At 46.6% G+C, this 20,309-nt stretch overlaps 1 protein-coding gene across 3 annotated transcripts in view; it reads left to right on the plus strand.

Moving 5' to 3' along the window:
* Window positions 1-562: 562 nt before the first annotated feature.
* The window catches only part of GSN (gelsolin), an 86,548-nt gene continuing 66,801 nt past the window's right edge, over window positions 563-20,309 (plus strand). The window contains exon 1 of one of the 3 annotated variants that reach the window (XM_077479166.1): window positions 563-731. The gene's annotated coding sequence lies outside the window, so the exon portion shown is untranslated. The remainder of the gene's footprint in view (window positions 732-20,309) is intronic. The other 2 variants (XM_077479164.1, XM_077479165.1) reach the window with 2 other exon arrangements.

Consider the following 20,309-nt stretch of genomic DNA (forward strand, 5'->3'; position numbering starts at 1 on the left):
CCATGCAATCTGTATGGCTGAATTTGCATCACACAGACATCGCATGTGCGGTGCGAATCACAAGCAAAGTGTAACATCGCACAAGTGTGAACCCAGCTACAAAATGCTGAGGTGTGATTGGTGCCCGATAGTCCTGGCTTCTCTCATAGGAGGATGTCTATGTACACCTCCCTGTTTTCTGAGATAAGAATGAGGAAGAGAGTCCCAGCACTGCCATGCTCCTGCCACACACACCATGATCTAGTCATACACAGAGGATGATGATTACACCCAGAAGGGCTTTTATCCATCATTACTCTTACATTACTTTGACTTTCCAAGATAACACAGAAGTTGAATGGAATAATCAGTGCTGTAAAAACCTTTAGTAGTTAATTGTGCATTTTTCAGAACCAAAAAGAGGCATAAGTGAGGAAGAAGAATGGACAGACAGAGGGATTCCATTCCAAATCAGGGCTGTGTCTACACATGAATCTCCAGCAGCAGCAGCTGACCTCTCCTCCTCCTCCTCCTCCTCCTCCTCCTCCCTGCAGCTGGCACGACGTGGGCTCAGGCAGCCCCTCTACTGCTTGCACTACCCCCAGCCACCAGTGGGTGGAGCAGCAGTGGATGAGTCATTGGGGTGGAGGCTCTTCATAGCTCTTTACCTTCCTGTGTGCAGTAGAGGTCTGGCAGATTTGAGCTGCGATCAGTCCGTGTGTGTGTGTGTTCGCAGCGAGGTCAGCCATCAGGTAGGTGCCCCAATCCGCCCTCTGATCACTTCTGCAATCTGTGGCAGTGCAGGGGCCACACTTTTTCTCTTGGGGGGGGGGAGGGGGGCAGCTTGCTGCAGGGAGGAGCAGCATCCTCTGCGAACACTGCATGAGCTCCATGGCAGATCCGATGCCCCCCTGGCAGGGCAGCATGCACCCCCTGATCGTTTATTGTTATTGACCTTCTTTGGGAAGTTCCTGGCTTCATTGCTATAACTTTCTGCTCCTTATATAGACATGCATGGGCTGCAGGGTCACAACGTCACTAACTTTAATTCTGCTGGGGGCAGGGGCAGTTATTTAGCTGCGGGGTGGGTAGATGGGGTCATTTTCTGGCAGGTCGGCTGCGGAGAATCCTATTGGAGCCACTGCAGAACTTCTGAGATGTCTGTCAGGGAGAAGTGATTGACAGCTGAGCTGCACCCAGAATTCCTCTTTAGGAATGGATTCACACCTATGCAGTTTTAGTGCTTTTTGCATTTTTGCTCTACAGTCCATTTAACATGGTTTCCTATGGAAGTGCAAAAAATGCAAAAAGCACTAAAACTGCCTAGATTGTGAATCCAGCCTTAGGAATGGATCTAATGCTCAGATCCAGGTTGGGGGGGGGGGGGCTTCACCCCTCACCAGTGGTCCTATCTAGTCCTGACTAGTTCAGAGAGCTGCGGGTCAGTGTGGGTGCTCATTTGCAGACAACATGACCAAGTTTTCCTACAAGCAGTGCATCCTCTGCATTGGGGAACGCAGAAAAATCGGAATAAAACACCAATTTTGACGCTCGGTTTTGCAAACAAATTCTTCTGTGGAAATAATTTTCTCTGAATAATATGAGGAGTGCGTGTCTAGATTGGTCAGATCTCTGCATATCAGTACTCAGGAAAAGTTTTCTGCACTATGATGAGTAACTTGGGTACCTCCCAATAACCTCCTGCAGATCACTAAATTCACGGAGCTGGCATTTCTTGCCAACCTCTTCCTTTTTTTTTTTTTTTTTGTATAAGTGGTCTTAAACTAATATTAAAGGCAAAACTTTTTTATTTTTTAAAGCGCTGTGTAAACTGTTGGCGCTATATTAATCGTTGATAATAATAATAATATATATTTTTTTATTTTAGATGAAAGGGGGATTTTAACCCCCGTCAGGTTTTTTTTTTTTTTTTTTTCTTTCTTGCCATCTGTGTCCCATTAAGGAAATTCCCCTTCATTTCCCGTCTCATAGCCACAAAAGAAAGTGATTGGAAACCCTTTTCAAAGTGAGGGAATCCTTGGTTGTCACCAGAACTAATGTCCCCATTGGACGTTTTCCGCTCTATTACTTTTCTGGGGACAACCCAAAATGTGGGCTTTTCTTTTACATTTGAGAACGACAGTAAACATGACAAATCGAGAGGGTGAATGTGACCAATTGGGGAACAGAGAGCAATATAAACCTGCCAGGTGTTTTAACCCCTCTACACTCTGTCCATAAAAAAAAAATAATAATAATAATTTAAAGTGGAAGTGCACCCTAAGTGCCGGTTCACACAGGGGGCGACACGACTTTGCAGCGCGACTCACAGACGCGACCTGCACACGACTTCAGCAACGACTTGCAAAACGACTTCTGTATAGAAGTCAATGCAAGTCGCCTGAAGTCGCCCCAAAAATAGTACAGGAACCTTTTTCTAAGTCGGAGCGACTTGAGTCGCTCCTATTAGAACGGTTCTATAGTACAGAACGGAGCGCGACTTGTCAGGCGGCTAAGTCGCCTGACATGTCGCGGTAGTGTGAACGGCCACTAAAGCTAAAATCCCTGCATCTACTGGGACCCACAATCTAACACTATCCTATCTAGCCCTGTAAAGAAGAAAATCGGTATACATACCTTTTTTTGAAACGGATCTGACCCGATCTCCAGCGGCGGAAGCTCTGCAGAGGACATGGCAGACAATGGCTGTGAAATACATGGGGGAGTGACGTCACCTATAGACTTACTATGGGGCTTCAGTTGTCAGCTGTGTCCGCCGCACCCACCTCCACGGCGAAGGCGCAGCTGACAGCTCAGCGTGGGATCGGGTCGGAGCGGCTTAAAAAAAAAAGGTATGTATACCGATTTCTTCTTTACAGGGCTAGATAGGTTAATGTTAGATGCCAGTAGATGCAGGGGATATTTGTGTTAGCATGGACTTCTACTTTAATTTAATAAGTACATCAGATTTAAAGCGGTTGTAAGCCCGCTGTTGTGTTTGTTTGTTTTTTCCCACCTGCAAAGGAAAAGGCATAATGAGCTAGTATGCACCGCATACTAGCTCATTATGAAATACTTACCTTAGAACAAGGCCCCGACATCTGGCCCGATCCACGCAGAGTGAACTGACATGTTCCCTCTGCGTTTCTTCTGGGTATCGCGGCTCCAGCGCTGTGAGTGGCCGGAGACGCGATATAGTCACTCCCGCCCATGCACGCGGGAGATTTCTTCCCGGGAGGGTCTGGCGTCTGCCGGGCTTCCAGCCGGGAATCCCCTGTATCTAGCCCAACATCTGGCCCGATCCACGCCGAGTGAGCTGACATGTTCCCTCTGCGTTTCTTCCAGGTATTGCGGCTCCAGCACTGTGAGTGACCGGAGCCGTGATATCATCACTCCCGCGCATGCGCGCGGGAGATTTCTTCCCGGCAGGGTCCGCCGACTGCCGGGCTTCCAGCCAGGAATCCCCTGTATATGGCCCAACATCTGGCCCGATCCACGCCGAGTGAGCTGACATGTTCCCTCTGCGGTTATTCCGGGGTATCGCGGCTCCAGCGCTGTGAGTGGCCGGAGCCGCGATATCGTCACTCCCGCGCATGCGAGCGGGAGATTTCTTCCCGGCAGGGTCCGGCGTCTGCCGGACTTCCAGCCGGGAATCCCCTGTGCGCATGCGCCGCTGCAGTCAGGTTTAGGAGATTTTTTTTTACTTACAGGTAAGCCTTATTATAGGCTTTCCTGTAGGTAAAAGTCCCCAAAATGACTTTACAACCACTTTAAAACATTTTTACGTTTGATTTTCAGTTTTAGAGCCGAGAAAGCTTCTCTAGCTGACTGGCGATTGCTGGGACAGTCAATTTACTTTTTTTTTTTTTATCGGGCAGATTATTAATTGAAAAGATTTTTGTAGCTGGCAGATTTTTCTTAGAATCATATGTATAACAAAATACATTACGAAAGATAAAATGAATTCTTTAACAAAAAAAAAAAAAAAGTCATTTTTAAGCCCAGCTCAAGGTATTGTGCAGCGTGAGCAGATCCTGCACGTCCGGGGATAGAGTGAGAACAATAGAAGTACCGCAGCCAACATGCCTCTGCCCCCTTGCATGGACCCCACCGGCTTATTCTACGTTGCATGCTGGCTACACACTCTGCTGTAGATGTGATCCCCAGGGATGAGATTTACTGATACTAGGATGAATTAACCCTGGAACATGTCTGTCTCAATCATTCATAACTGCCTAAAATTAGAATATCACATCTGCTGAGGGAGTGTAGTACAACACACACATCCCCGCCTCAAGTCCTAAAACTCCAACCATAGACCACTGGAAATCTCTATTTTTTTTACAGACTTAAAATAAATCTTGAGATTCTTGTGGTCGTGCAAGATGTAATTCATCCCAGCAGCTGCCATAGGCACACAGTGCGGGAGTGCTGAGGGCTGCTCAGACAAGCTGCAATTATTATAATTGCCTAAAGAGCGGGGTGGGGGTATCATAGGATATCGAGGGGGGGGGGGAGCGGGCAGGACAGCAGGGCTCTGGTTTAGATTACCAAAAATATTTAATCTGAAGACCTACCTAAATTATCCAGTCAATTCAAACTGGCACACACATCAAGATTTCACTTTTTCAGCTCCAGGGGCTGAACAAGAGAAATCACTCGATTCCCCCATCCAGCGTGGATGGATGGATCTGCGGTGCCAGCTATTTCACTGTGACAGCTGGCACCTATAGCTGTCAGAATATTTGAACAGTGCTAGCATCCGATTGGATGCAGGTGCTGTCCAGCCGATTACTTTCTGCTCTGCTCCTTTGACAAAAGTCAAATTTTTTTAAATTGAATTTTTCCAAGATGGTGCTGATAGGGCAAACCATGGAAAACATTTTGGGCTGATTTGGCAGTAAGATTTAGTGTAAAGGGTCAGCACTGAAATCCGTACATGACAAAATCTGGCCAGATTGAACGGCAAGGGACCCTTCTGCAAATTAACCACTTCAGGACCGCCGTATTGCCAATGTACGTCAGCACAATGGCACAGGCAGGCATAATCACGTACATCTACGTGATTGCCTTCCAGCGGGTGGGGGGTCCGATCGGACCCCCTCCCGCTGGATACGGCGGTCCGATTCGGTCCAGGAGCGCTCCGTGATGAGGGGATGGCCGTTGGTTTTCGGCCACCCCCTCTGGATCGCTCCTGGCCAATGAGAAGCTTCCTCCCCTGTGTATTGTTTACACAGGAAGGAGGAAGTGATGTCATTCTCCTCGGGGCGGTCTTTTTGACCGGACTACGAGGAGAACAGTAAAAGTAAGTGTGCACCAACACTACACTGACATGTAGGTACACACAGGCACACAAACCCCCCCCGATCCCCCCCCCGATCCCCCCCCCAGTCACAGTGTCACTGATTGCATTGATCATTTCTTTACTGATCAATGCATTCAGTGTCAGTTGTGACAGTAAAAACTGTCAGGACAGTTAGTGTTAGGTCCAGGGTAGCCCCCTATCACCCCCCAATAAAGATTTAACCCCCTGATTGCCCCTAGAGTTAACCCTTTCACCCCCTTTTGCCAGTGTCACTAAGCGATCATTTTTCTGATCGCTGCATGTGTCGCTAGTGTCGCTAGGTAGCTAGTTATTTTTTTAGGTTCACCGCCAGGTTTTTATATCGCTAGGTACCCCGATATACTACCCAATAATGTTTTTAACCCCCTGATTGCCGCTAGTTAACCCTTTCACCCCCTTTTGCCAGTGTCACTAAGCGATCGTTTTTCTGATCGCTGCATTAGTGTCGCTACAGTCGCTAGGTAGCTAGTTATTTTTTTAGGTTCACCGCCAGGTTTTTATAGCGCTAGGTACCCCGATATACTACCCAATAATGGTTTTAACCCCCTGATTTCCGCTAGTTAACCCTTTCACCCCCTTTTGCCAGTGTCACTAAGCGATAATTTTTCTGAACGCTGCATCAGTGTCGCTAGTGTCGCTAGGTAGCTAGTTATTTTTTTAGGTTCATAGCCAGGTTTTTATAGCGCTAGGTACCCCGATATACTACCCAATAATGGTTTTAACCCCCTGATTGCTGCTAGTTAACCCTTTCACCCCCTTTCACCAGCGATCACAGTATAAGTGTCATTGGTGACGCTGGTTAGCCAGTTAGTTATTTAGGTTCCCCGTCAGGTTTTTATATAGCGCCAGGGACCCCCATATACTACCTAATAAAAATTTGAACCACCTGATTGCCCCTAGTTAACCCTTTCACCACTGATCACCGTATAAGTGTTACGGGTGACTCTGGTTAGTTTGTTTTTTATAGCATTTTATATTCAAATCCGGAAGGCAGTGCTTGGTTTTCGGGGTCCCGTACGTGGCTAGGCTCCCAAAAAGTCCCCCACATGTGGTATCCCCGTACTCGGGAGAAGCAGCAGAATTTATTTTGGGGTGTAATTTGACTTCTGCCCATAGCATGTGTGAGCAATATATCATTTAGTGACAACTTTGTGCAAAAAAAAAAAAGTTTGTAATATTCCCGCAACTTTTGGCAAAATATAAAATATTCCATGGACTCAACATGCCTCTCAGTAAATAGCTTGGGGTGTCTACTTTCCAAAATGGGGTCATTTTGGGGGGTTTTGTGCTATTTTGGCATTTTATGGCCTTCGAAACTGTGATAGGTAGTGAGGAGTTAAATCAAAAATTTGCACCCTTAGAAATCCTGAAGGTGGTGATTGGTTTTCGGGGTGCCGTGCGCGACTAGACTCCCAAAAAGTCCCACACATGTGGTATCCCCGTACTCGGGAGAAGCAGCAGAATGTATTTTGGGGTGCAATTCCACATATAACCATGGCATGTGTGAGCAATATATCATTTAGTGACAACTTTTTGTAAAAAAAATTTTTTTTTTTTTTTTTTGTCATTATTCAATCCCTTAGGACAAAAAAAATAAATATTCAATGGGCTCAACATACCCATCAGCAATTTCCTTGGGGTGTCTACTTTCCAAAATGGGGTCATTTGGGGGGGATTTGTACTGCCCTGCCATTTTAGCACCTCAAGAAATGAGATCGGCAGTCATAAATTAAAAGCTGTGTAAATTCCAGAAAATGTACTCTAGTTTGTAGACGCTATAACTTTTGCGCAAACCAAAAAATATTCGCTTATTGACATTTTTTTTACTAAAGACATGTGGCTGAATAAATTTTGTCCTCAATGTATGACTAAAATTTAGTTTATTCGATTTTTCTTATAACAAAAAGAAGAAAATATCTTTTTTTTTCAAAATTTTCGCTCTTTTTCCATTTATATCGCAAAAAAAAAAAATCGCAGAGGCAATCAAATACCATCAAAAGAAAGCTCTATTTGTGGGAAGAAAAGGACGCAAATTTCGTTTGGGTGCAATATTGCATGACCGCGAAATTGCAAAAAGACCTCTGGTCCTTAAGGTATTTATTGGTCCGAGGCTGAAGTGGTTAAAGTCCACCCTAACACTAAAATCCCTGCATCTGCAGACATCCATGATCTAACACTAATATATCTAGCCTTGTAAAGAAGAAATCTGTATACATAACTTTTTTTGCAGCCAATCCCACGCTGAGCCGTCAGCTGCGCCTCCGCTGTGGAGGCGGGTGCAGAGGACACAGCCGACAACGGAAGCCCCATAGTAATGCTGGCCATACACGGTTAGAATATCGTTCGGAAAAAACGTCCGCTACGCTCGATCGTTCGAAACGTTAGTGGTTACATTTCAATTCTCGAAATGCAAATTTTGTGCCAAAAAAACCCCCCCAACATGTTGGATTTTTTTCACAAAAACGATTGATTTTTGACCGATTAGTAGTGTAATCGAACGAAAATAGTTCGAAAAATCGACAGCGCATGCGCATTTCTGCTACTTATATAACCCCTTCCCGCCGAGCGTACGCAGATGTGCGTACTCGGCTTCCGAGGGTTATACCGGGATGATGTCCGCACCTGCAGGCATCATCCCGGTACCGTTTTTCACAGCGGGCGATTGGCTTTCCAGCCATAACAACCGATGCGGCTAAAAGCCGCTCGGCTGTTATGCCGGAGGACGTCCCCCCCTCTCCCGCCGCTCTTACCGGTGCTCCCGTTCAATCGGGAGCACCGATGCACAGTCCGATGCCTCCGGCTGCTGGGCAGGGACTGGAATGAAGCTGTAAGCGGCTTCCTTCCAGTCTCCTAATAGTAAACACGGAAGCAACGTCATGACGTCACTTCCCGTTTACTCGGCTGCCAATGGCGCCGTATTTAAAAATATATACAGTATTCAGAGTCACGGAAAACGGCGATCTGAATACTTTGAAGTGTAAAGGAGGGATCTCCTTTACAGACCCCCGATCCCTCCATAAAGAGTACCTGTCACCACCTATTACTGTCACAAGGGATGTTTACATTCCTTGTGACAGCAATAAAAGTGATCAAAATTTTTTATTTTTTTTTAAAACTATTTATTAATTTTAAAATAAATAAATGGAGATTTTTAGGTACCGTAGTTTGTCGTCATTCCACGAGTGCGTGCAATTATAAAGCGTGTCATGTTTGGTATCTATTTACTCGGCGTAACATTATCTTTCACATTATGCAAAAAAATTGGGCTAATTTTACTGTTTACTGTTACTGTACCGCTGCGCAAATACCGTGTGACATAAAATATTGCAACAATCGCCGTTTTTTATTCTCTAGAGTCTCTGCTAAAAAAAAAAAAAATATATATATATATATATATATATATATATATATATATATATATATATATATATATATTATATAATGTTTGGGGGTTCCAAGTAATTTTCTAGCAAAAAATATGGATTTTAACTTATAAACACCAAATGCCAAAAATAGGCTTAGTCATGAAATAATGATAATCTATCGAGGACAATTGTACTATTTATGTTGTTATTGATTGCTATTATGTCGAATATTGGGCGGCATCTATTGATACAATGTTGGCGTTCTGGCATTTTTTTACAATTTTACAATTTGCGAACGTTTTTTCCGAACGATATTCTAACCGTGTATGGCCAGCATTACTCTATGGGTGACGTCACTCCCCATTAATTTCACAGCTGTGTGTCCTCGGCAGAGCTCCCCGCCACTGGAGATTGGCTTGGCTTCAAAAAAGGTAGGTATACTGATTTCTTCTTTACAGGGCTAGATAAGTTAGTGTTAGATCGTGGATGTCTGTAATCTGTATTTATAATTAGGGGACCAATTCTACTCAAAACAAACAGACCGATTATAGGTGGATTCTGCTGCAATGAATTATCTTGAAATTTTCTGTAAGATTACCATTGGCTTTTTATTGAAAAAAAAAAAAATGCATGAAATTTAACAAAAACAGCAGTTTGTTTTCCAGCTTCGGGGGGAGCGAACACTGGGGTGAAAATCAAGTGAAAATCCTATTGAGGCTGTTTGAACGGTGGCTGAGAACGGTAAAAACAAATGGTTGCACTGCAGTTTTACCCCCCCCCCCCCCCCCCCCGACGGCCACCTAAAGAAGGGCATGCAGCTGCCCAGGTCCAGAGAGATGTCCAACCAAATGCCCTTAAGATTCGATAGTGGCACATACAGTACAGTGATTGTCCACCTCGGCTTTGTTAAATTGATTACCAAAAACCTATTACAAAAAAAAGATAACTTTATTTAACCCCTTTATGCAAGCTGGAGCCTGTGCTTCAAATGGGCTGTTAATCGGCCACTGATCTTGCTGCACTGTGATTGGCTAAATAGTGCTGATATAACCAGGAGCTGCGCCCATCAGCTCTTGATTATCGGTATTGAACCACTAGCTGTCAGTGAATTGTGCCTCAGAACAAGACAGAAACATATATGCAGCGGCTGGGCCTTAAAGAGGAAGTAAACCCTGATGGGTTTACTTCCTCTTTGTTTCCCTGCAAAGGTAAAGCATAATGGACTACTATGCATCGCTTTGTAGCCCATTATGTGTCACTTACCTGACACAGGAGCCAGCAAAGTGACCGCTGTCCCCTGTAGTCCGGAGCATCCATCTTCTCGGTGGGTCTTGCTGCTCCGGCGCTGTCATTCGACGAAGCCGTGACGACGTCACTCCCGCGCATGCGCACGGGAGCCGCCACTCGCGGCATATCGCCGTTGACAGCGGCGCACTCAGTGCGCCTGCGCGCCGCTGTCTACGTTGCATGCGCCGTACACAGCGGTGCCTGTCTTTTGGCAAATATCTCCTAAACCGTGTAGGTTTAGGAGATATTTCTTGGACCTACAGGTAAGCCTTAATCTAGGCTTACCTGTAGGTCAAAGTGGTTTGTAAGGGTTTACAACCACTTTAAAGCCCATTTGTATTGCCGTCACATCTACTGCTGTTGCAAAAGGTTTAACAAATGACAGTGGATATGCCATAAAGGAACAAATTTTAATCATAACTAATAGAAAGACAAATGAAAGGGAGGGGACAGCGCTTGATCCAGAAAGACCTCAGAGATGCAACAAATATTTTCAGAGGATCCCAGCGTATTGGTGACAGATTTTCCCCCGCCTAAAGATCTACAATCCCAGGAAGGTGACAACTTTAGGATTTTCAGGGATTCAAATCTTGTTGACCGTTCTGCCCAGAAACACCTACACCTGCTGATGGCTCTCCCCAGAGACAGCATAGCGTGAAAAATAAAAGGCAGAGACGGTCATTTTGCTAATTTAAAAGGAGGGTGTCTGTCAGTTTCATGGTGCCACGACCCAAACAGGAAATCGGTAGTCTGCAACCAAACTTGTCACCTTGGTAAATAGAACCTTATATCGTATCCTGACGATTTTCAGATCGGAGAGCTGTAGGTACCTAAAGTTGTCTGCTGAACATTAACAGAATATGAATTATCAGTGAAGTGATCCTGGAAATAAAATCCTGATTTGTGATTTACAGTAGGAAATTCTTCATGAGACCAGAGAGACTGGGCTAAGTGCTACGGAGGGATTTTCCATCAATCACAAGGTTGGCCAGGCTGAGAGGGACCAGCTGCTGGCCTCACATTTGCTGACAACTGTCAGCGTCTGCTGCCAGCACAATGGCTCGGCCCTTTGTGTCTCAGTTATCACTCCACAGAGGAGTGATTGGGCAGAGCAGGCTCTTTGCTTTTTGTAGTCTGCACTCTGTTTCCATTCTCTTACTCTGCTTCTCGTACTCGGGTTCCCATACAGTTTTTCTTTTGATTTTTTTCCGGATTTACCAAAACCATATAATATGAGGTCAAACCTTAGGACTTTCAACTTGTGTGCAATCAGGCAGGCCCTTCCACTACATGGTTTCGGTAAATCTGAAGGAAAAAAAAAAATCAGCAGAAAATCTGATAGTGTGTATGGGGCATAAGACTCTGCTTCCCAAGCTTAGGTTCCTGCACTCATCCTGTATTCTACTTTTGGTACTCTGCTTCCTATGCTCAGGTTTCTGTACTCTGTATTTGGTTCTTAGCTATCTGTAGTTCATTCCCAATACTCCACTTTTATATTCCTCCCATACTTAGAATTCCATATACCACGGCCAGTAATCTTCTGTCTGCAATCTGGTTCCCATACTCTATTTACTTTACTTTCTGTACTCACTTCCTGTACTCCACTTCCTGTACTCCACTTCCTGTACTCCACTGCCCATACTCCTCATCCCTTACACTACTTACCTAACCCCACTTCTCACATCAGTTCCCATATTCCACTTCTCATATCCCACTTTCCATACTCCACTTCTTGTTCCCTATTTCTCAAACACCACTTTAGGTACCCCACTACCCATATTCCATTTCGCATCTCTCATCCTTAAAGTATAATTAAAGGCAAAGCTTTTTTTTTCAGTGTTGGATAGAGTGGAGATGGATTAGACACCTGTCAATTTTTATTGCTCTTTGTGTCTCCAATAGGGAGATTCACCCTCTCTATTTGTCCTATTTTACCGTAATCATTGAAAGTAAAAGAAACTCCAATTCCCATATTCCACTTCCTGTACTCCAATTGTCATACCCCATTTTCCATACTCCCCTTCTTGTTCCCCAAATCCCAAACGCCACTTCAGATACCCACACTTCACTTCCCACATTCCATTTGCCATACTTCACTTCCTTTATTCCACCTCCTGTACTCTACTTCCCATATTCCATTTACCATACCCCACCTACCCATACTTTACTTCTCATATTCCACTTCCCAGACACTACCTCCCATACATCCTACTTTGCTTCTTGTACCCCACATCCCTTACTCTACGTCTCATACTCCTTTTCTCATGTTCGATTTCTGTACTCCAGTTCCCATACCCCACCTCCTATACTCCACTTCCTGTTCTCCAGTTTCCGTGCTCCACTTCCTATACATCACCTCCCAAATTCCATTTCTTGTAGTTCACTTCCCATACCCCACTTTCCCCACCTTCTTTACTCCACTTACAAATACCCCACCTCCCATACTCCTTTTTCAATATTCCACTTCCTGTACCCCACTTCAGATACTCTAGTTCCTATACCCCTCTTTCCGTACAGTACCTCATTCTCTGTACCCCACTTCCTATATTCCACTTCCAGTATTTCCCTTCCTGTGCCCCATCTTCTTTACTCCACTTTCAATATTCCACTTCCTTTACCCCACCTCCCATATGCCACTTTCAATATTCCACTTCCTGTACCCCACCTCCCATACGCCACTTTCAATATTCCACTTCCTGTACCCCACCTCCCATACTCCAGTTCCTATACCCCTCTTTCCGTACAGTACCTCATTCTCTGTACCCCAGTTCTCATACTTCGCTGTATAATTGCTTGGCTCTGAATATCAGACTAGGTTTAAGAAATGTTGGGAAGATCAGCAATTCAAAAAATCTGACCAGCAGATTTACAGAAATGGTCAAATCTGGCTAAAAAAGCAGCCCCATATTGACCTAATGGGGGTTATTTACTAAAGGCAAATCCACTTTGCAGTTGGAAGTGCAGTCGCTGTAGATTTGAGGGGAACATGCAAGTAAAATAAAAAAAACAGCATTTTAGCTTGCACATGATTGGATGATAAAATCAGCAGAGCTTCTCCTCATTTCAGATCTTCCCCCTCAGATCTACAGCGATTGAACTTCCAAGTGCACTTGTAGTGCAAAGTGGATTTGCCTTTAGTAAATAAGCCTGTTGTGCTGTGTTTAGAACTCAGGTTTAGAACTTCACAGATCAGTCAGATAAAGTTCCACATGGACTGACTGAATTAAATTGCGTGTGCATATCTTAAAGTGGAACTTCAGTCAGAACATGTTTTCTAACTTCTGATGGAATGGTGAAGGATTAGATCCTCAGGTTTTTATAGCTCTCTTTGTCCCTGGTGGAGAGATTCCCTCTTAATACTTGTGTGGTCATCAGGACAGAAGGTGAGAAGGGGGCTCTCTACATAAAAAGAGTAAGGAAAAAAAGTATTTTGAAGATAGAAATCTGCTCTTGCATATGTTTTAACTAAAAAATCCATTATGTCATATTACATCTTTGTATGAATGGATGCTTTCCTGTTAAAAGTGGCTGCTGATTGGCTATGCATGTGTAATGGTCTCTTGCACTGCTCATTCTACTAACTCACTATGAGCTGCACCCCACGCTCCATCATCACCAGTTCCTCCCAATGTCATGTCTTATTAGCCTAAACCTCAGTAAATTCTATTTATAATCCTCTCTGGACTATCCCTTTATTCTATGTCTGGACAGGTAAAACCAGTTCTGACCAAACCAAGACAAATATTTCATGGATCAGTCCAGCGGAAAAGGCAATGACAAACAAACATCGACTCACCAGCTGGAGAACTACAAATGCTAGATTGTTTGCCGTGTTAGACTTTGCAGGAATTGTAGTTCTGTGATGGCTGGGACAAGTAGGGTTACCAATGCTAATCTAGACTGATCTTAGAAGATAACTATCTATAACTGATCTTTCACTATTTGGTGGATGCAGAGAGATAAACCCATTGACAGTTTTATCTAGGACTTGGGGACTCCATTGGTGAGATCTCTGCACGGAGTTCCCATGTCTGAACACCTTTTATTACCATTATGAGGGTTTCCCACCATCCCTGAGTTGAGTTCATGAGTCTGGACACCTGCTATGGCCATTATGAGGCACCCCCACCATCCCTGAGCCGAGTTCCTGGGTCTATACACCTGCTATGGCCATTATAAGGGGTTCCCACCATCCCTCAGTTGAGTTTCTAGGTCTTGACACATGCTATGGCCATTATGAGGGGTTTCCGTCATCCCTCAGTTGAGTTCCTGGGTCTTGACACCTGCTATGGCCATTATGAGGCTCCCCCACCATCCCTGAGCTGATTTCCTGGGTCTGTACACCTGCTATAGCCATTATGAGGGGTTCCCACCATCCCTCAGTTGAGTTCCTGGGTCTTGACACCTGCTATGGCCATTATGAGGCATCCCCACCATCCCTGAGCTGAGTTCCTGGGTCTATACACCTGCTATGGCCATTATAAGGGGTTCCCACCATCCCTCAGTTGAGTTCCTGGGTCTGTACACCTGCTATGGCCATTATGAGGGGTTTCCACCATCCCTCAGTTGAGTTCCTGGGTCTTGACACCTACTATGGCCATTATGAGGCACCCCCACCATCCCTGAGCTGAGTTCCTGGGTCTGTACACCTGCTATGGCCATTATGAGGGGTTTCCACCATCCCTCAGTTGAGTTCCTGGGTCTTGACACCTACTATGGCCATTATGAGGCACCCCCACCATCCCTGAGCTGAGTTCCTGGGTCTGTACACCTGCTATGGCCATTATGAGGGGTTCCCACCATCCCTCAGTTGAGTTCCTGGGTGTTGACACCTGCTATGGCCATTATGAGGCATCCCCACCGTCCCTGAGCTGAGTTCCTGGGTCTATACACCTGCTATGGCCATTATGAGGGGTTCCCACCATCCCTCAGTTGAGGTTCTGGGTCTTGACACATGCTATGGCCATTATGAGGCATCCCCACCATCCCTGAGCTGAGTTCCTGGGTCTATACACCTGCTATGGCCATTATAAGGGGTTTCCACCATCCCTCAGTTGAGTTCCTGGGTCTTGACACCTACTATGGCCATTATGAGGCACCCCCACCATCCCTGAGCTGAGTTCCTGGGTCTGTACACCTGCTATGGCCATTATGAGGGGTTCCCACCATCCCTCAGTTGAGTTCCTGGGTGTTGACACCTGCTATGGCCATTATGAGGCATCCCCACCGTCCCTGAGCTGAGTTCCTGGGTCTATACACCTGCTATGGCCATTATGAGGGGTTCCCACCATCCCTCAGTTGAGGTTCTGGGTCTTGACACATGCTATGGCCATTATGAGGCATCCCCACCATCCCTGAGCTGAGTTCCTGGGTCTATACACCTGCTATGGCCATTATAAGGGGTTCCCACCATCCCTCAGTTGAGTTCCTAGGTCTTGACACATGCTATGGCCATTATGAGGGGTTTCCGTTATCCCTCAGTTGAGTTCCTGGGTCTTGACACCTGCTATGGCCATTATGAGGCTCCCCCACCATCCCTGAGCTGATTTCCTGGGTCTGTACACCTGCTATAGCCATTATGAGGGGTTCCCACCATCCCTCAGTTGAGTTCCTGGGTCTTGACACCTGCTATGGCCATTATGAGGCACCCCCACCATCCCTGAGCTGAGTTCCTGGGTCTATACACCTGCTATGGCCATTATAAGGGGTTCCCACCATCCCTCAGTTGAGTTCCTGGGTCTGTACACCTGCTATGGCCATTATGAGGGGTTTCCACCATCCCTCAGTTGAGTTCCTGGGTCTTGACACCTACTATGGCCATTATGAGGCACCCCCACCATCCCTGAGCTGAGTTCCTGGGTCTGTACACCTGCTATGGCCATTATGAGGGGTTCCCACCATCCCTCAGTTGAGTTCCTGGGTGTTGACACCTGCTATGGCCATTATGAGGCATCCCCACCATCCCTGAGCTGAGTTCCTGGGTCTATACACCTGCTATGGCCGTTATGAGGGGTTCCCATCATCCCTCAGTTGAGGTTCTGGGTCTTGATACCTGCTATGGCCATTATGAGGCACCCCACCATCCCTGAGCTGAGTTCCTGGGTCTATACACCTGCTATGGCCATTATAAGGGGTTCCCACCATCCCTGAGCTGAGTTCTTGGGTCTGCACATCTGCTATGACCATTATGATGATTTCCCACCTTCTCTGCCATATCTTTATAATACAGAGATTGTACATGATGGGCAAGAACACCCCATGGTGGGCAGAGACTCATAAAATATAGTGATATCTCACTGAGAAATATTAGAAACCTTTGGGCTCCACCTGTAACAGAAATATTTTGGGAGGCCTGGCCTTTTAGCAGGACTCTACAAAGTAAATTGAGATTTTGGCTATTGGCAGACCTATGCACCCTCTATAATTCTATAATGCTTGGACACTCCGGTTGTAAAATCATCTCACCATGGTTTTCAGATCTGCCTGTGACCACTTAGCAGTCTCACTTCTTTTGCTGCATACTCAAAATTAGAAAATCATTACAGTATATAGGAGGAATGCTTCTCATAATTTCAGCATCAGGAGGGTGTAACTGGAGACTCAGGTGCAGAGATTTCACCGCTAAAGTTTTTAGGGATTATAGGTAGTCGGAAGGTAATTAAAACTGCCAGCAATCCACCTAAAACCAAACTAACATTATAAAGCTGGCCATAGATGAGTAGAATTGCAAATGGAAATTTTTATGAAAAGAAGGTTCTAAGGCCGCGTACACACGCGCGGACTGTTTGCCCAACCTTGTTCGTCAAACAGTTTCGGCAAACAGTCCGCTCAAAATTTGCATGAGCGGACTTGCCCACACACGAGCGGACTGTTTGACGAACAAGGTTGGGCAAACAGTTCGCTCAACTTTTGAAATGAACGGACTCGCCCACGTAAGGAGGAGGCAAATCCGCCCATTTCGAGCGCGTGTACAGGTAGGCGGGGCCCGCGAAGGAGACGTCGCGGGCTCCGCCGCCTGGAATGGGCTTAAAGGGGAACCCCAACGCCGAAAAAATTCGGCGTGGGGGTTCCCCCAAAGTCCACACCAGACCCTTGTCCGAGCACGCTACCCGGCCGGCCAGGAAAGGGGGGCGAGCGAGCGCGCCCCCCCTCCTGAGCCGTACCAGGCCGCGTGCCCTCAACATGGGGGGGTGCCTTGGGGAAGGGGGGGCCGCGCGGCCCCCCCACCCCAAAGCACCTTGTCCCCATGTTGATGAGGACAAGGGCCTCTTCCCGACAACCCTGGCCGTTGGTTGTCGGGGTCTGCGGGCGGGGGGCTTATCGGAATCCGGGAGCCCCCTTTAAGAAGGGGGCCCCCGGATACCGGCCCCCCACCCTATGTGAATGAGTATGGGGTACAATGTACCCCTACCCATTCACCTGTGAAATAAAGTACAAAAAAAAACACAACACACGAGAAAAAATATTTTATTGCACAGCTCCGGGGGTCTTCCGTCTTCGGGGGTCTTCTCGCCGGACTCCTCCGCTATCTGTGTGTAGCTCTTTTACTAGCGGAGGAGTCCGGCTTTCTTCCTCCCCGCCGCCGGCCTCTTCTCCCGACTTCGGGGGTCTTGTCCCCCTCTTCGGTTCTTCTGCCGGGCCACCGCGCCTTCTTGTAGCTCTTTTACAGGCGGTGGCCCGGTCTTCTGTCGCCGCTGTCGTCGCCGCCGCCGCCGCCTTCCGTTCTTGTTCTTCTTCTTGTTCTTCTTCTTCTCCTGGAGATGTTGACTCGACGAGCTCTCCGGCCGGAATGCCAGAGCCGCGCTGTGCGGTCACTTATATAGTGACAATGGGGCGGTGTCACATGGTATATGTCACATGGGTTGGTCACATGGTGACCCCGCCCCCTTACGATGTCATAGTCCCCATGTGACATCAACCCATGTGACCAACCCATGTGACATATACCATGTGACACCGCCCCATTGTCACTATATAAGTGACCGCACAGCGCGGCTCTGGCATTCCGGCCGGAGAGATCGTCGAGTCAACATCTCCAGGAGAAGAAGAAGAAGAACAAGAAGAAGAACAAGAACGGAAGGCGGCGGCGGCGACAGCGGCGACAGAAGACTGGGCCACCGCCTGTAAAAGAGCTACAAGAAGGCGCGGTGGCCCGGCAGAAGAACCGAAGAGGGGGACAAGACCCCCGAAGTCGGGAGAAGAGGCCGGCGGCGGGGAGGAAGAAAGCCGGACTCCTCCGCTAGTAAAAGAGCTACACACAGATAGTGGAGGAGTCCGGCGAGAAGACCCCCGAAGACGGAAGACCCCCGGAGCTGTGCAATAAAATATTTTTTCTCGTGTGTTGTGTTTTTTTTTGTACTTTATTTCACAGGTGAATGGGTAGGGGTACATTGTACCCCATACTCATTCACATAGGGTGGGGGCCGGTATCCGGGGGCCCCCTTCTTAAAGGGGGCTCCCGGATTCCGATAAGCCCCCCGCCCGCAGACCCCGACAACCAACGGCCAGGGTTGTCGGGAAGAGGCCCTTGTCCTCATCAACATGGGGACAAGGTGCTTTGGGGTGGGGGGGCCGCGCGGCCCCCCCTTCCCCAAGGCACCCCCCATGTTGAGGGCACGCGGCCTGGTACGGCTCAGGAGGGGGGGCGCGCTCGCTCGCCCCCCTTTCCTGGCCGGCCGGGTAGCGTGCTCGGACAAGGGTCTGGTGTGGACTTTGGGGGAACCCCCACGCCGATTTTTTTCGGCGTTGGGGTTCCCCTTTAAGCCCATTCCAGGCGGCGGAGCCCGCGACGTCTCCTTCGCGGGCCCCGCCTACCTGTACACGCGCTCGAAATGGGCGGACTTTCCGAGCGGGAACAGTCCGCTCATTTCGAAAGTACAGCGGACAAGCCCACACACGGGCGGACTGTTCGCTCAAACACAGTTTCAGCGGACAGTTTTTCGGAATTTCCGAAAGACTTTGTCCGTCCAACTGTCCGCTGAAACTGTCCGCTGAAAGCCCACACACGAGCGGACTGTCCGCCCAAACACTGTTCAGCGGACAAGGTTGGGCGAACAGTCCGCCCGTGTGTACGCGGCCTAAGAAAGTTTCTGTTTCTAAATATTAGTGGGTCATGTTGACGTTTTGTTTTCAATGAGCACATTCGAAGGAGCAGGATGGAATATTATTCTCAAATGAACGAATTTCTAACAGTGTATGGGGCTTTTCATTCAGTAATCGCCATTCATTCCAAAGTCAAATGTTAAAAGCGAATGAAATCTTTGGAACAACTTTCGAATGTTCTGAGAATTTTCATACAAATTTTTCTAAGACTTTTCTTAAGGGTGAGTTCACAGCACAAGCGTTTCAGTGCTTTTTTTTTTCCTGCATCCAAAATGCATAGAAAGTAGGTTACATGGTTTTCAATGGCATAGTTCACGCCAGTGAATGCTGCATTTTTCCTGCGCAGAACTTTACTGAAACGTGGAAAGGCGCATCAAAAATGCAAGGAGCCCCAGTAAAGTGAAGAAAAATCCCCCTGAAAAAATCACCTGAAACGCACTGGAAACACATAAAAATGCATCAGGAAAATATCTGGAGGACGTTTTTGTGGTGTAAACTAGCCTTTAAGTGGAACTTTGGTCAGAAAATTTAGTCCTGCTAGATCAGGCTGGCCCCTTTTGCAGGTATAACTATGTAAAAACATTGAAAAAAAGTGTATTCTGTTTACAATCCAGTAATACACCGTCTTACCCTGCCCTGGACATGCTCAGTTGCTCTTTTTTTCGGCACTGGGCCTAAAATTTAGAGCCACTAGAGGCCGATCTGCTGACAGGTTAAAGATTTTCTGCTGCTCAGAGGCTCAGGGCTTCAGCAAAATGGCAGCTTCCAGCAAGAAGAAACAGAAACAATGCTGGAGGCAATTTACAGCACAAACTAATTTTGGTAGCATAATTATTCATGTGGAATGCAGAGTATGTTTCATTATTTTTTTAATGAAGTCGTTATGGATAAAGTTCTGCTTTAAGAATTTTCATTTGAAGTTCTATCCATCTATGGCCAGCTTAAGCAAGGAGCCCACATGCAGTTTTTAGTCCTGCAAACATGCTACTAAAATCTCTGGCAGTTACTTGCTATTAGTAGCCATTGATTTCTCTATGCATTGAACAAATCTATGAAGTACAAACATTTTGAAGCATTCTGCGATGTTTTACGGCATGCTACTTACATGCCTCTCTTCATGGGAAGCCATTTGTTCCATGTGTGTATCAATTGATAAGGACTTTAGCAAGTAATTGCTAGCAATGTTGCTAACATGGTCAGGTTACTAAATATTTCCTGTGTACTCTTAGCCC

This window comes from Lithobates pipiens, unplaced genomic scaffold (assembly GCF_037356315.1).
Source record: "Lithobates pipiens isolate NorthernLeopardFrog02 unplaced genomic scaffold, aLitPip1_a1.2 Scaffold_14, whole genome shotgun sequence".
Taxonomy (NCBI): Eukaryota; Metazoa; Chordata; class Amphibia; order Anura; family Ranidae; genus Lithobates; species Lithobates pipiens.